Below are 16,361 nucleotides of genomic sequence, written 5' to 3' on the forward strand. Positions count from 1 at the left end.
TAGCAATTTATAGTACGTAAAACTTACATTATATTATGTACCTACTATGTAAGGACAAATAAATGATATTTTTTTATAGCTTACCTGTAAATAAAATCACCGTTCGCCACTGGTACATATTGAGGGTGGAAAAGAAAAAATTACTAAGCATCATGTAGCAACTGTACAGAAGAGCCATTTTAAGTTTTTTTACTAATAAAAAAAAACTCAAATATACTTCAAATATATCACATTAGTGTGAATACTAATAGATAATAATATAAATTTAAAATATGCGATTTCTGATTTAAAAAAAAACTTTAATTGACTATTCTGTGAAGTTGTCTACATGTCGCTTAGTAAATGTGGCCTTTCTTTAAAAATTGTGTATTTTTTAGTCAGCGTCCGTTGAGATAATGCTGTTTGACTTCAAATACACTGCATTAACCAGGAAACCATTAAAACATGTTGTCAGTCATTTTCATTACGGTCAAAAATATACTTTCAAGGTGACTTTATGACAGTAATAAAAAATAACAACTTCGATGATGTAATATAAATACATATTTCTCTGCTCCATTGCATAAAACAGTAACATGAAATCAACAAAACAAAAATAGAAAATTAAGTTAATATAGGTTTTAGTTTTCATATAATTGAACGGTTGAGAGTGTTCATTGGTCAGACAAATGACACAAATCATTATTGAGAACTTTTCGTCATTAAAACATAATTTTACGGGTATATGATCACTGAAAACATTACTCTCACAATATTTTAGTACATTATGACTAGCTGAATCAATAGTATACGCATGTCTAATGATCCATAGATTAAGACTTACTTCGGCATAATCTAATTCACGTTATTATTTTATTTAGGTAACATTTTTTAAAACAGACATGCTAGAGTATATTACCTTCTTCCTACCTACCCAAACTGTTTGATTTGAGAAAATACATATTGAATACTTATGAATACAATAATTTTAATTATATATTTATTTATAAAAACACTTTAAATATAAATAAATAAACAATTAAAATTAACAAAAGGGCGGGCATATTGCCTTAAGGCCATTTCTTCCCACCTACCCAAACCGTTCGATTTAAGAAAATCAGTGGTATATGAACATATTGTTGGTTTATTGATAATTTAATTATGGAAAAAAATATTGATAAAAATTGACTAAATATCTACACTACTATGAAGAGAGAAGAGGATAAAGAGGGAAGGAAAGAGGGAGGAAAAGGAAGAACTGAAATATTCAGGAAGTGACATTTCAAACGTGATTTGAATGTAAATAAAGAAGTTATTTATTATTTATGTACTATTCCCAAACATGGTTTAAAAACATAATAACGGAAATTTTGGAGTTTTGGAAATTAGAAAACAAAAATATAAAACTAACACGAAATGCATTTTAACAAGCAACCTTACATGCACTGATTAGGTTATGAAAATAATTTATGTCGTTGGAGAAGTAGTCGAAAAAAAGGGAGGGGATGAAGGGAGGGGCGTGAGTTAAATAGGTATAGGGTGACTATTACAATGGAACATCGTGGGCTATATTGAAAGGTTATTTCATTATTGATCAAAGGACAATAATTTTTAAAGCTTTCCTAACGTGAAATATTTCCATAATAAAAATGCATGTCGTGTTGTTTTTTTATTCTTGTGCAACAACTATGGTGAAGGTGAATAGTGGGTTTTGCATGTTGGTTCGATTGGTGTCCTGACGAAGAGACGGGTACGTCTCGAAACCGGTAGACATAGAAAAGTCGGTAAGTGGTTATGTACAAATATTTAAAAACATTTAGTAAGTATGTTTGACCACAAAGTTAATGCTTTAAATATTAACAATATGTATAGAAAATCCCTAAAATAAATACCCCTCAAAAAGGCAGTTTAGGATGCTGTATACCAAATGACTGAACATAAATAACGCCTCATATTTAACAAGACACTACAGTAATTAATACACTATAAAGGTGGACCGCAATTGACCCGAAGAAATTCTATACGCACACGAATGCAATCGATTAATAAAAATATAATACTTAACCCGCCTAGCCTATCAACCTAATTTCTTATATGGTTACAAAACCTTCTTCAGCATGACTATAAATTGTTAATGAAATACGTGAGGAGAATCTTGGAGATGTGCAGTCTAAAGGTACCAGTGTTTTAAATAAGTAACTAGATATGCGAACAGTGCAGTAGAACCTCAGAACGGAGAATTAGTAGAACAATCGCAAGTAAAGTAGGTAGAATATAATGATGCTAACGTCATAATCTGCACCTTGAAATGCTAATTGAATAAGCAACATTCCTCAGACAAGTAGTGTTCCTTGCTCTAGTCTACTTTTGAGTAAGGGTTTAGTACTACAAGTTTGTATTATTCTAATGCCTCGGTTAGAATTTACATTTACACTTGAAGAACATTTCTTGGAGCAATTTTCTCATATGAAATTTTATTTTATTTTATTTATTTCGAATACAAACAGATGTACAGGTTTAATGATTATAAATAGAAACTATAAAAAAATGTATACATAAAAATTGTAGGGCCTGCCAACCAATAATATGTATTCACTTAATTATACTAAAATTAAGTGACGACGGTTTAAACTATATAAAGAATAAATATACTACATATTAAAAGTAAAGAAATATGGACAAAATAAGGAGATAGAGGGAAGGAAAAGAAATAAACTGATGAGGAGTGCTGAAGGATGAATGAAGGAAAGTAGTAGTGGAAAATTGCATTTGATTTAATGATAAAGAGCAATAAAAGAGACAAAACGACTATTCTGAATCAAACCAATTAGTTCTCTTCTGTACTTATTATATGGAGTGTTAAATAAATCAGAACTACTCGTATTAAAATTCTAGTTAAATGTTTCACATATACTATGTATAATTGTTTTTTTAGTCCAATTATTTCGGATACATAGCCGAGAAATTGTATTATTTAACTAAATATGTTATGGTATAACTTTTTTTGGTACCAGTAACCGGGTAAAGTTTAAGAATCCAAATTTTAAATCAGATTGTGATCACGTGGTAGTTTTTTTGGACCAATAATCTTCGGCAACTGAATAAAGAAATTCAAATGTGAACGCAAAGACATATTATTTCGTCTACCTTTACCAATTTAAAATGTTAATTGGTAGTATGTAAATTATAACAAATAAGTCTAGACAGTTAAGGCATCTTAATGTTTTTTTAATCTTTATAACGACTACTCAAAACATTTTATTTAATTGTGTAACCCGAGTAGGTACTGTCGAATATTAAACAAACACAAGTTCTTCGTCGGCCACGTGTGTTTTATAACACTATTCGGATTCAATGTGCCTCCATAAATATACTCCTTCGTCTGTATTGTTCAAGATGATGAAGATCGTTAGTTATCCAAGAAACAACAATGAAAGCGAAATTTGAGAGCAAAAAGAAGGAATCTGGGCAAAATCTAATTTCTTCTTAACAGAACACAACGGATAACAGTGAATCATTATTTTAACGATTTATACAGTCCTTTCTTTAAGGGAATAAAAAAATATAATGTAATAAACTACTAACGAAATTATTCACAACGACATAAGCTAATCGTTTATCACATAAATAAATCGCCCAACTAATAAGTTTTTTCGGTATCCATTAAAAAAAAAAATATATCATTATTATTATGGATAACTTATACAGCGCCATTTTCGTAATAAAATACCTCAAGGGCACTTTACATAGTGATTCTATTGTTAAATTAATTTAATTGAAGCTTTTAAATTTGTAATTTAATTAAAACAATTTATTTTGTTGTCACATGCTACGGATTTATTCAAATGATTTAGAGAACAAGTGGGTTTTAAGTTTTTTCCGAAACATCACTTCACTTTCACAGCCTCGCACCTCTGCTGGGAGAGAATGCCATGCCATAGGGCCTGCGACCGCAAATGCGCGTTCACTAAATTTAGTGCGCTGTTTGCGTAGAGGTATAATAACTTTTCCTCTCGCCGTAGACGTAGCTGATCTAAGCGTGAGACGCCTGTCAGCTAGTTCATCTGGAATGCATAGTTCCCTTAGATACTCCGGAGCGGAGTTGTGCAGTGACTTATACAAAAGCTAACAGAGTTTGTATTCGACCCTCTGTGGAAAACGTAGCCAGTGTAGTTCCCGAAGTAGTGGAGTGATATGACTGAACTTAGAGTTATGTATCATGTAATGTTAAACATTATCGTGTCTGAAAACTTGATCATTATTTTAAAAGCACTTTTACATTTTAAATATTCTAGTAAGCGAGAATGTCGGCTTGCGAGATAAATATTTCAACAACAATGAATAAATTTTTCGAGGAAGATTTTTTTGGATAGAATCCTGATTACAATATTTAGACAAACTCAAATATTGTAATAAAACCAACTGGTCCAAGAAGAAGTTCAAACATTGGAAAATTGTTTTCAGGCGTTGCCTAGTATGTGAAATAATTCAGTCAGATGAATCTCTTTCCAACAATAAAGGTTTCAGCTCTTTAACTTCTCTAAAATTAATAAATGGAAGATTGAAGAAATATGGACGATGGAAGGGTGGATGGTAAAATGGTGATTGTTACACAGTGTGTAAAGTGGCCATTTAAACCAGCCATTGACAGGTCATTAGCCCTGTAAATGCCTAGACTTCCATGTTCCCTTCTTTAAGGTTTTCTATATTTATTTAACTTTTTGTACATAATGTTATTTGTACATTGGCAGGCTTATTGCCAAATGCCAATTTCTTTCAACCAAACAATAAAATTATAGTTTAAGAAAGATAAAAGGATTAAAAAGCTTAAGATATATTCTCCATCCCTGTTGTAATTTGTTAGAATCCTGATGTTAGATATGGATAACTTTAAAGTCCCTAGTATCGAACAGTTAAAAATGTTAAGAGTTTGAAACGTTTTTTATTTATTAATTTGATATGCATACGAATAGATAGTTTATAATGATGTTAAATGGTAGATTGTTGGATAAAGTTCATTTTTGGCAATCATATTTAGTATCTATAATAATCTATAGCCATGGACACGTAAGGAAATTGGGATTTATAACGGGTAGAGACCTACAGACTACAGACATTACTTGGAGTAATCATTAGATAAAAATGAAGATATCTATTTATTATAAATGCGTAACAATCATATGAGGGACGAGCTTATTTCGGCTTGATCGTTAGTCGATATATTTCATCAATTATAATAAGGATCTAGCCCCTATAAGAGGCCCATTAAATGATTAAAGATAATTGAACGGAATTATGGTGCTCGGTTTCTACAACATATTTCTAACCAATTAATTTGGGATATTATTCATCAATTTTTCGGTTAGAAATAATTCCTGCTTATTTATTTTATTTTATTTATTTTATTAACATAAACGACAAATCTGCCTTTTACAAATATTTATAATATTAACATATTTGGCTTAATATATTTTTTTTTTCAAAAACACGAATATTAAAAACAAGATTTATATTTTTAAAAAATAACCTGAAAATTATACAGCATATTCAGTAGAAAGTTTAAATAATAAAACATTCTACAGTAAAACAACAAGAAAATCATAAGCACTGTTTCACACAGCTAGGCAAAGTGAACAAAAAAATGTATATGAAATGCATGAATAAATAAATATAATTACCATTCACCATCTTTGAAAAAGTTCAAAAGGTTTGTTCTATAGGAACAATACCCTACACTAAATATATCAGATACGTGGGAATAACTATTGCCAGGTTCATGAAGTCTATTTAATACTGCATTACAAGTATACACTGTCGCTACAAAACTGAATTGAATTGTTGCTACAAAACGGTGGAACCTGTCTAGTCATTCTTCCAGGCACCCTGAAGTTGATGAGAGATAACAGTTCAGGGCAATCCCATATTGAATTTACAATTTTAAATCAATTTAAAAGGTCTATAATTTTTCTTCTATCGTTAAGTTTTAACAAATTTAATGATTATCTCAGAATATTTAGTCTCAAACACTTGCGATTGGAAAAACAGTTTAGAGTTCTAGACCGAGAAGTTATTTCTTCCTTTGAATTCGCGTTACAGCAATAATGATTGTTAAAATATGAAATTAAAATAAACCTTTGAATGCCATGCGATATTTTAAATGTATTTAAACTTATAGCCTCGTCGAAAAACTTATAAAAATATGCAGTACATCAATAAATTAATAGGTTTGGAATTATAGTTAACAATACAAAAAATCTTAGGTTTATACATTTCATAAAGTTTGGAACAAGTTACTAAAGTTTTGTTATTTTTATAAAATCCGTTAATTATAAAAAAAAGCAGTACATTAAAAAAAATTATTTATTTTTTCAGTATATATTTTTACTGGATGGAGTTTTCCTACTGACATTTCTTGGTGGAACTGCATTTTAAAAAAATATTTGCGTTCTTATGATTTACCCAAATATTTAATTTTGTGGGCCATTTTCAACGAGTTGTAAATAACCCACTATTAGAAAATGGAATCAAGTTGGGGTAGAGTGGGATTCGAACCACGGACCTTTGGTCCGTGAGTCCGAGACACTAGCCACGGGACCACAACCCGATTATTATTTAATTATACTTTCAACAACAAATTGAATAATCACAAATATCACTGAACAAAATAATATACAGACAATATAATTATATTATATAGTCTCGGAAAAAGGCAACACATTTAAATAATTTAAAATTTGTTAAAATTGAATTATTGATTTAATAAATTCTATGATTATATACACTGGAAACTCTTTTTATACGGGGATACTTTGCACACCTTAGAGTAATATACGCTACTGGCTATGAGAGTCGTCCATACAGACAAAAACCATTTTCAACCACGAAGTAAGCTGCAGTTCAGCAATACAACCGGCCGTAGGTACTAAGGTCACGAATTGGAAGAGCAAACCGAAACCATCCGTTACACGTTTGTTGTTAATAGAGCCAAAGGGCTTCTCTAGCGATTACTCTGAGTTCCATACAGAGCCGCGTAAAAAAAGTTTGATATAAGAAGAACAATGTTTTATATGTTACCCTGTGTAAAAATCAATTTGGTATTTTAAAAAAATGACATGACATCAATATACTTTTAAAAATCGTAACAAAGATTATTTATATTATAAGCCTAGTAAGTAAATGAGCAGGGCATTCCAAAACGGAAAAGTATAATTTTATTTCTTTAGCAAATTATTTAAAAAATGTTATAAAAATACGTATTTTTGTACCGTGCTTTTACGAATCAGTGTAAAAAGAAGTTCCGGTGTATTATTTATCTTAGGTTTAGTTCTTGAATTAGGATTCGAATTGTGAGCCATAAACGGTGCGCCAGCAACGTTTCTTCGATACCGTGTTATAGCGCCATCGATAACCTTTTCTCGGGGGTATGATTTAAAATCGTTTACAAAGTGTTCATTTTATATCCTCGATAGGGGGTTTGTGCGCTTGTGCAAGCCGCGGGGCGCACGGAAGCCAAATGTTTATCTCCCGCGATATGACACTTCCAACACGTTTTACGATCGCGCTACGAAAGATAATACCGTCGCGGGAGAAAGAACAGCAACGTGAATAGAAGAGGAACAGCGAGAATAGAGATGACTAAGTACTGGTTTACATAATCGGTTGATAATCGAATGATTCGAATATTTTCAAAAAATGCTTAATCTTCATAATCATCATTCCCTTTTCGCACCTAATGATGCATAAGGCACAGAATTGATGCACCAATCGCAGAGTATATTGATCATTTTTGTAACATGAAGAGATTTTGTAACAAAATGACTCGCCTACAATCTGTATTGAATGCCGCAGCGAGACTTATTTTCGGAATCTCTAAGTTCAGTCATATCACTCCACTACTTCGGGAACTACACTGGCTACGTTTTCCACAGAGGGTCGAATACAAACTCTGTTGGCTTATGTATAAGTCACTGCACAACTCTGCTTCGGAATATCTATGCATTCCAGATGAACTAGCTCACAGGCGTCTCACGCTTAGATCAGCTACGTCTACGGCGAGAGGAAAAGTTATTATACCTCTACGCAAACAGCGCACTAAATTTAACGCGCATTTGCGGTCGCAGGTCCTATGGCATGGAATGCTCTCCCAGCAGAGGTGCGAGGCTGTGAAAGTGAAGTGATGTTTCGGAAAAAACTTAAAACCCACTTGTTCTCTAAATCATTTAAATAAATCCGTAGCACGTGACAACAAAATAAATTGTTTTAATTAAATTACAAATTTAAAAGCTTTTATTAAATTAATTTAACAATGGAATCACCATGTAAAGCGCCCTTGAGGTATTTTATTACGAAAATGGCGCTATATAAGTTATCCATAATTATAATGGTCACTCTTACGTTTCAGGGAATATGAAATATTCTGGTGCAAAAACAACTTTTAAATAAATATTTCATATCAACCATGTCGGGAATCGAACCCGAGACCTCTCGCATGGTAGGCAAACGCGCTGACCATTACACCACGAGGCCGACAAATGTTCAGTACTTTTTAACGCTTTTTTTCTTCTTGTTCATTAAGGTAGCTTGTACTTTTACATTATCCGAAACGTGTCCAGATGTGTCAACATTGTTGAAAAATGAATTTGAAGGATATCAACATTTATTTCTTTTTTATTTCTGAAACAAACATTTCAACAGTTGAAACATATTATATTTTTTAAAGAAATAAGGAAAAATAACCTTAAGTAATATTTTTTATTCGAATGGATCAAGGAGGTTTCTATCATTATGTAAGTAATATTATAATTATGTTATGTACTATGGTAACGTGGGATGTGGACAACCAATAAAGACGAGGCATGATCAGATAAATCAAAATATCAAGTATGATTACGTCAAAATCAGACTCAACCGAAGGGCATGCATGACAAGATGTAAGAATGGGAAAGAAGCTTGGCATGTATGTCAGGATTGACGCGTGTGGCGGTCCATCCTCTCTGTCTACCCCTACGGGTAAATGGCGTTATGGTAGTGGTAGTAAAAACAAATAAATAAAATAGCAAGTCTTAGGTTTAGAAGTTAAAATAAATATAATTCTGATATAAAAAAACAACTGTCGAATGGATTATTCAATCCAATGAAGTACATATTATGTACTTCTGGATTACTTGCTTTCAGCACAAAGATGCTAAGGCTACCAGATTTCAGAGAGCTCCTTCGGGCAGCTTTTCTCGTTTGACAACGAGCAAATTTTCCGTGTATGTGGGCACCGCCAAGGAGACTTATGTCCTCAGATGCGGTGTGCGGTATGTGGTGGGTAAGCTGTCGAATGGATTATGAAGTCGGCCACCTTGAAGAAATATTGCTTCAAAATGGAAGGCAAAAAAGCAATATTATCTGACGATACAATAAATTATTATGGCCATAATCGATTATCTCGTGACTGACTGAATTATTATCTTATGCGCAACACTATTGAGAAGTATACGAGACCATTGTAAAACAAACATCACAGAAGAGATGTTTCCTGCAAGATAATACTGCAACCTATCTTGAACACGCATTGTTATTAACATTATATTCGGAATCTTCATTTTATGGTTCCTCGACTCGACTGCTTTAAAATGAAAACATTTATTTCGGTGCTAGGTACTAGTAAGTACCTTGTAGACTTGTACCCAGTACTCTTACCACCTACTGAGTACTTAAAATGGCGGAGATTAGAATTGCTCTTAATATATTACTATCGAGTGAACGCGGTCAAAATTCGATCTCTTCGACGAATGTGTGGGAAATCAATGTATGACAGGGTTACGAATGGTGAAATCAGGCGAGAGTGTAAATCTGAGTCAGTTATAATTCATAAGATTTAAAAAGGGTTTCTGAGATTGTTTGGTCATGTAGAACGAATGGATGACGAAGTAATGGTAAAACAAGTATATATGGCGAAAACGTGAGACGAAGTAACGTGAGACGAAGACGACCAAGGAAGACGTGGCATGATCAGATAAACAGAAATCTTAAGTTTGGTCATGTCAAAAGCAGGCAGATCCGAAGGGCATGTATGACAAGATGTATGAATGTAGAAGAAGCTGGAAATGTATGCCAGGATAGACGTGTGTGGCGGTCCATTCTCTCTGCCTACCCCTACAGGGAAATGGCGTGATGGTAGTAGTAGTAATTGCTTAATTTATTTATTTTTCCCGATTATTAGAGGTGATATATTTTTGTAATTTGAAACGTTGGACATATTTACTTAAAATTATTTCTAGGACAGAGGTTTATTTTTATTATTTCTACGACGTTATTTAATGAATTTAAATTTCCATTTAACATATCCTATTTCCCAGAATATCGCTTTTCATAAATCAAATATGAAATATGTACGAAAAATCTACATACACAAAAACCCATAAATAAGAGGTAAACAATATTTTTTATTTATTTCTAAATCTAGTCATACTTTTTAAACTTAAGTTGCAAGTACTAGTACTTACTTTAGAAATAAAAATTGTTTTTTTTTTTACAGACAGTCCCCGTGGCGCAGTTGGTTAGACGGCCAACTGTGAAACTGGTGTCGCGGGTTCGATTCCCGCCAGTTGCAATCAATTTTTTTTTTCAATTTGTCTGGGTGTTGTGGTGTATTTTTCATTACCTAAAACAATATTTCGTGAAATGAATGTAATCCGTAAGGGTTTTTTTTAATAAATTTTAAAAATACACATATATTCATATAGTGTTAAAACATAGTTGAACTCCGTTCATACAAACTCTAGTCATCGGATTGCCAAATAACTAGATCGTTATCAAGAAATAAAAAAATAAAGGACAAGTTTTTAATTTTGATTTAATTTGGCGAATGTTTAAGTAATTTTTTAATGTGATTCAAAATCGCTGTACGATTTCAAAAGAAATAAAATCAGGCACTCGTTAATCCGGATAATTTGAGTTTTACGCTGTATGTAAGAAGAGTATCAATTTTTAGTCATCACTAAAACGGGAGTGCCTGTTTGTCCAATTTATTGATATAATTTCATTTCGTATCTTAATTACTTACTGCATACAATTTGAGACCCAAGACGATACTTATTGCGATGTTATCAGTACTCAGTATTTGTTTAATTGATTGATTTTATCATGTAATAAAAATAATCAAAAAAGGAAACACTATCTAACAGTTAAGACGTGTAAAGGTTTAACAATGTTTTTAAAAACAAGCAATTACTAAAAATGGAAACCACAAAAAAGTCTATTCAGATAATTACGAGATAGTGTCAAGATTTTAAAAAATACGCGAATGAAAGGTTTGCTTGTTCCGAGGTGTCATGGGAACGAACGTTGACATTAAGTGAAATAAACTGTGTAATCTTAACAACATATCACCAGGACGAAATGGTTCGCTTTGAGCTTTCATCATTCAGAAATCGTATTAACAATTGAGCCGTTGTGGGCCACACAAATGCAAGATGATTATTGGTGACGGAGATAGATTAAGCTTTAACCACACACGATGTGAATACAAAAATAGTGTATTGTTGCGTAACAATACTTATACGTAGGTACTTAAAATACGAAGCCTTTTTCTCATAATCTTATCTGTTGCATTGCTTTTGCATATTGTACATATTTGCTACGGTTGTCTGATATCCTTCAACTTTCTTAATTTACAATCTTCATTTTCAACTCTTCTCTTTTAGTACATTGCATGCATCACGCCGATCACGCATTACACAATAGTATTATAATATTATAATAATGAAAATGAAAACCAAATTTAAAATAGATAGAGTACAGGGTATTTTATAACAATGTGACGTGCATTGTTCTAAATGTTGCTAAACTTTATTGCATTAAGGATTTCTGCCATTTAATTTAGGAAACAATTTATTTATCCATTCGTTTAAAATTACACCTGTTTAAATATTAATGAACTAATTAAGGCTTTTTAGGCTGTGCCCGTATCAAGCCATGATAATTAACAATAAAAAATACATAGTAAAATTAATTACATTAAATTATAATGACATGTGATGCAATAGAATAACAATCCAGAAAAACAAGGTATAATTAATAAATAATACAATTCCAAAGAATACAATGTAAAAATAATAATCCGATATAAATATTATTATATAAATTTTACAAATTTAGATTCATACATAATCAAATATACCAAATAATTGTATCATTGAAATCAATAGAAAAATAATATGTATATATAAAAACAAAATTAAAATGATAATTGAGATCTGGTTTCTAGAAACTCATTCTATACTATAGTAAGAAATAGGAGTAATACATAATATGCCAAACAAGAGTGAGTATCAAATTAAATAATGCAAAAATACATAATGAAAAAACATAGAAATTACTAATCTCGAACTTTAAAAAAGTTGACAACCTCGCCCTCGTTACTCGTGGTAAAATGAGGACTTCTTGTGTATTACATAATTTACTATGACAGAGCTGAATTTCTCACGGAAGGATAGTAATGAGGAATTCCACTGTTTTCTTATTTATTTATTTTCTATTAGCGTACTATTTAACTAAGCGAAAATATATATATATTTATTTTTGTGCGTTATTTACAAAGATATGATTTTTTAAAGTTACATTTATTAAATACCGCGCCAAATGACTGTAATAAGTGTGTCGCTTTTCAGTAGTGACGTCATAAAACGGTTGGCGTTCTTACTTTCACTGACCGCGGTAAGTTGTATTCCTCCAGCCAATAACAAAACTGACAAAAGTCTATGGAATATTGCTTTGATTACTTCATTTAGTTGATCGTAATTTGCTCATTTCTATGTTATGGTTGTTTTTACGAACGTTTCGATTTAGAAAAACCTAGAAAGTTGACATAATCTCTGGTTGAAAAAAGAGTATAATGAAAATTATACTCTTTTTTTTCTATGGTCAAAACGTTCCTTACAAGGTGCGGGGGCTTTAAAGCGGAAACCGGAAATACTACACGTGGATATAAGGAGTGACGTCATTTTTTTCGATTTTAAAATGAATACTATTTTTAACATTTTTTATTTATTCTTGCGTGCGTTTTTGAGATATTTCATCCTACTCCAAAAATTTTTAATATTCACGTGTACACGAAAACATTTTGAAAATTTAATTACGGGTTGGGCTGGAATTCCTCATTGGAGAATTATTCGGTTAAGATATTAAGTTGACTAAAAATGAATTTGATGATACTTTTTTAACAAATGCATTAAAATACTCGAAATGAAACCGCTAAAACTAACAAAGTAGGGTAGAAATATTCGGGTAGTCTATGAAACAGCTTACAATTCACACATGGCCGCTGTCCCTTTAACCCTGGTCACGTGGTGCAGAAGGGTTATGATTCCATTAGGGGTCGCGGGCGGGGAGAAAGGGGGGGGGGGGGGAGGGTCACACGAGCACTATTTAGGGGCATAGGAGCACGTGCGGATCGAAAGGGTTAGACCCTTGCTGGCGTTATTCAGATATGTGGTCCAGAAAAACCCCCCGATATTTTCGGCGGCAATTTGACGAAAAGCTCATTTAAGAGTGAGGATCGGCTTCGGGATACCACCCCCAATAACCCCCTTTCGGTTGTGATATCCGAATCTCGTAACACCTCTATGAATACAAGAACCCAATACAGTTTGGAATCCAGAATGTCAAGAGCCCACGCGCAAATTGTTTTTTTTTCTTTTCTTTCATTCGCACATTTTGATTGATTCACCTAGCTGAATAGGGTTTTTACTTAGAGATAAGAATGATGATTTGAAAGGGTTTTATCATTGGGAGTTCTTGAGAAATAGCTCGGATCAAATTGGGTGAAACTCTGTATACTCAGATAAGGGTTTAGGATTACATGTAAATAAGAGGAAGAAGCTTTCTTATTTGGAACGCGGATCATTCATCAATAAATATTGCGATCGTAATAAGGCAAGAATAACTTAATACCGCACAAAACTTCCTCCATATTCGTTGTTATAAGGGGACATAATAATGAATAGAATGTTATTTTATTAACATTATTTATTGACAATTCGTGATGGAATTCCATTGTTATCATGTAATAACTTATATTTACATATACGTTATTAATTTTAAAATACTTGGTACACTTCCACTTATTTATTTGACCAAGTAGCGCTTTCACTCTCTAATGGGCATCTACAGACTGGTGAATATTATACAGTGTAAGGATAATTTATATAAAACGAAATATTATCTTAAGTGTAGGTACATTTAAAAATAAGTGGAAAAAGACACAATACGCAATATTTCAATGGAACAGAGTGAGACAAATTATTGAAACATGTGTTGGCGTTGTACTTTAAGAGAGGATTCTAATCTATGAAAAGCATTTATTGTTTTATTACACTGTACAGGGTCCAACTAATGGGGCTAATAAGGGCGAGTTCTTGAATTCTATCTGCCAATTTATTAAAATTCTATCGCTATTATTTTTTATCCTATTTTTTTATAAAATTTCTAATCCATCTAACTTTTGACCTTTATAATAATAATACATTTTGTCAATTTTTATAGCGCCGTTTTCGTGAATAATCACTTCAAGTTATACTTAATTCTACATTATACTCAATTCTATCAGCTTACTCTTAGTTACTATTCACTTACACACTAATTTTATAAATTACCCATACACATATGTTTTATGTTTGTATTCCTTTTAAGCAGTAACACTTTTCAAATCAGGAAACGATTTCACAAAGAAATGTTTTTTTTTTTTTTTCTAAAAAGCGATTCTGTTGCACAATTTCGTAGTTCTGAAGGTAAGGCATTCCACGCCAAAGGTCCGGCTATTGCAAAAGCTCTATAACCAAATTTGGAACTCTGGTTGCATAATTGGGGTAGTATCACCTTCCCTACAGCAGAACAGGAGGCTGAGTGGAGAGTGAGGCGCCTATGTGCCAACTCATCCGGAATGCAGAGTTCCTTAAGGTATTGAGGAGCTGTGTTATGCATTGTTTTATACATTAACCAACACAGCTTATACTCAACCCTTTCAGGAAAACGTAGCCAGTGCAGACTTTGAAGCAACTGTGTAATATGATCGTACTTTGATACACCAAAGATCAGCCTAGCAGCTGCATTCAGAATCGACTGCAATCGTTCCATTTTATATTTAGGGAGGCCAGCATATATTCCATTGCAGTAATCGACTCGTAATATCACAAATGCGTTCACTAAGAGACGGGCACTTTATGTCCTACATGTAAAATTTTTATGTTTTATTATTTCAAATTTATGTTTTAAATCATTTAAATGCGATGCATAGTTTGATACATCGTTATTTAATCTATGTGAAGCTAAATGTTCTGTCAGTCTATATTTAATAGCTTATTGTGTCTTTTTCTACTTATTTTTTTAAATGTAACTACACTTAGGATAATATTTAGTTTTATATAAATTATCTTTACACTGTATAATATTCACCAGTCCGAAGATGCCAATTAGAGGGTGAAAGCGCTAATTGGTCAAATAAATAAGTGGAAGTGTACCAAGTATTTTTTAGTTAATAACGTATATGTAAATATAAGTTATTAATCGAATATTATAATTCATTTTGTTTAAATTTGAAACGCAACGAGAAAAGTGAACAATTTTATTATTTTGGCCGGTATTTTGACAATCTTATTTAATAGGCGTTTCAGGCTAAACAGTTAACCGCAACAATATAATAAATAAGGATTAATCATTTTAATACCTTCAGAAAAGATAAACTTTTACTGTTTCGTAAAGGGAATTCACAGTAATGTTGGTGTGGTATTCGCTACGCAGTAGACGCGTTGGTTAAATTTTAGATCTTGATAATGTTATCCGTTTGGAACACCTATTTTTACACCCCTATTTTAAAGGGACAGATTCAAATGAATGGTTTGAATTTCAACTAGTATACGGAGGGAGAAAGTCTACATTGAGTATGAATATAATATTTATATCTGACGAAAATTATAGAGAATTTGTCTATCCTTAATATGAAAAGCAAAGGGGAGAAATTCTAACAATGCCTCGTAGGTATGTAGTTGTAGGTGGTAGAGTAATGCTATTCGTGTATGTTGCTTGGTTGCGAGAATTCAATAATAATAACAATCAATTAAATTGAAGATGGAACTATCTAGTTTAAATTTTTAATTCGCTATAAAGATAAGGAAAACAAAATTACTGTAGAAATAGTCGATAGAGGAAAAGATTTATGAATCATTCAAATTTCGTAAAAGCATAAATTCGAATAATATTGAACGTCTCTTCGCGATAGCAAAATTTATTCCGTTTTACGGAAATAGAGGCGTTTTAACTTACAAAACGTCACATCAATGTTATAATGTATGAGCGAACTGCGTGACATAAAACTTTATTAGTTTTTGATGTGTTAA

At 32.1% G+C, this 16,361-nt stretch overlaps 1 protein-coding gene and 1 long non-coding RNA gene across 2 annotated transcripts in view; one reads left to right on the plus strand and one right to left on the minus strand.

Annotated features, from left to right (window-relative positions):
• Positions 1 to 16,361, minus strand: part of LOC148275977 (semaphorin-1A-like) — a 246,224-nt gene that overhangs the window by 182,026 nt on the left and 47,837 nt on the right. The window lies entirely within an intron of this gene.
• On the plus strand, positions 13,007 to 15,322 carry LOC148275978 (uncharacterized). Its single transcript, XR_015823895.1, has 2 exons — positions 13,007 to 14,258; positions 14,796 to 15,322. It is a non-coding gene; the product is annotated as an uncharacterized LOC148275978 (long non-coding RNA).

This window comes from Micrasema longulum, unplaced genomic scaffold (genome assembly GCF_059751315.1).
Source record: "Micrasema longulum isolate JH-2025_06_02 unplaced genomic scaffold, ASM5975131v1 h1tg001307l, whole genome shotgun sequence".
Taxonomy (NCBI): Eukaryota; Metazoa; Arthropoda; class Insecta; order Trichoptera; family Brachycentridae; genus Micrasema; species Micrasema longulum.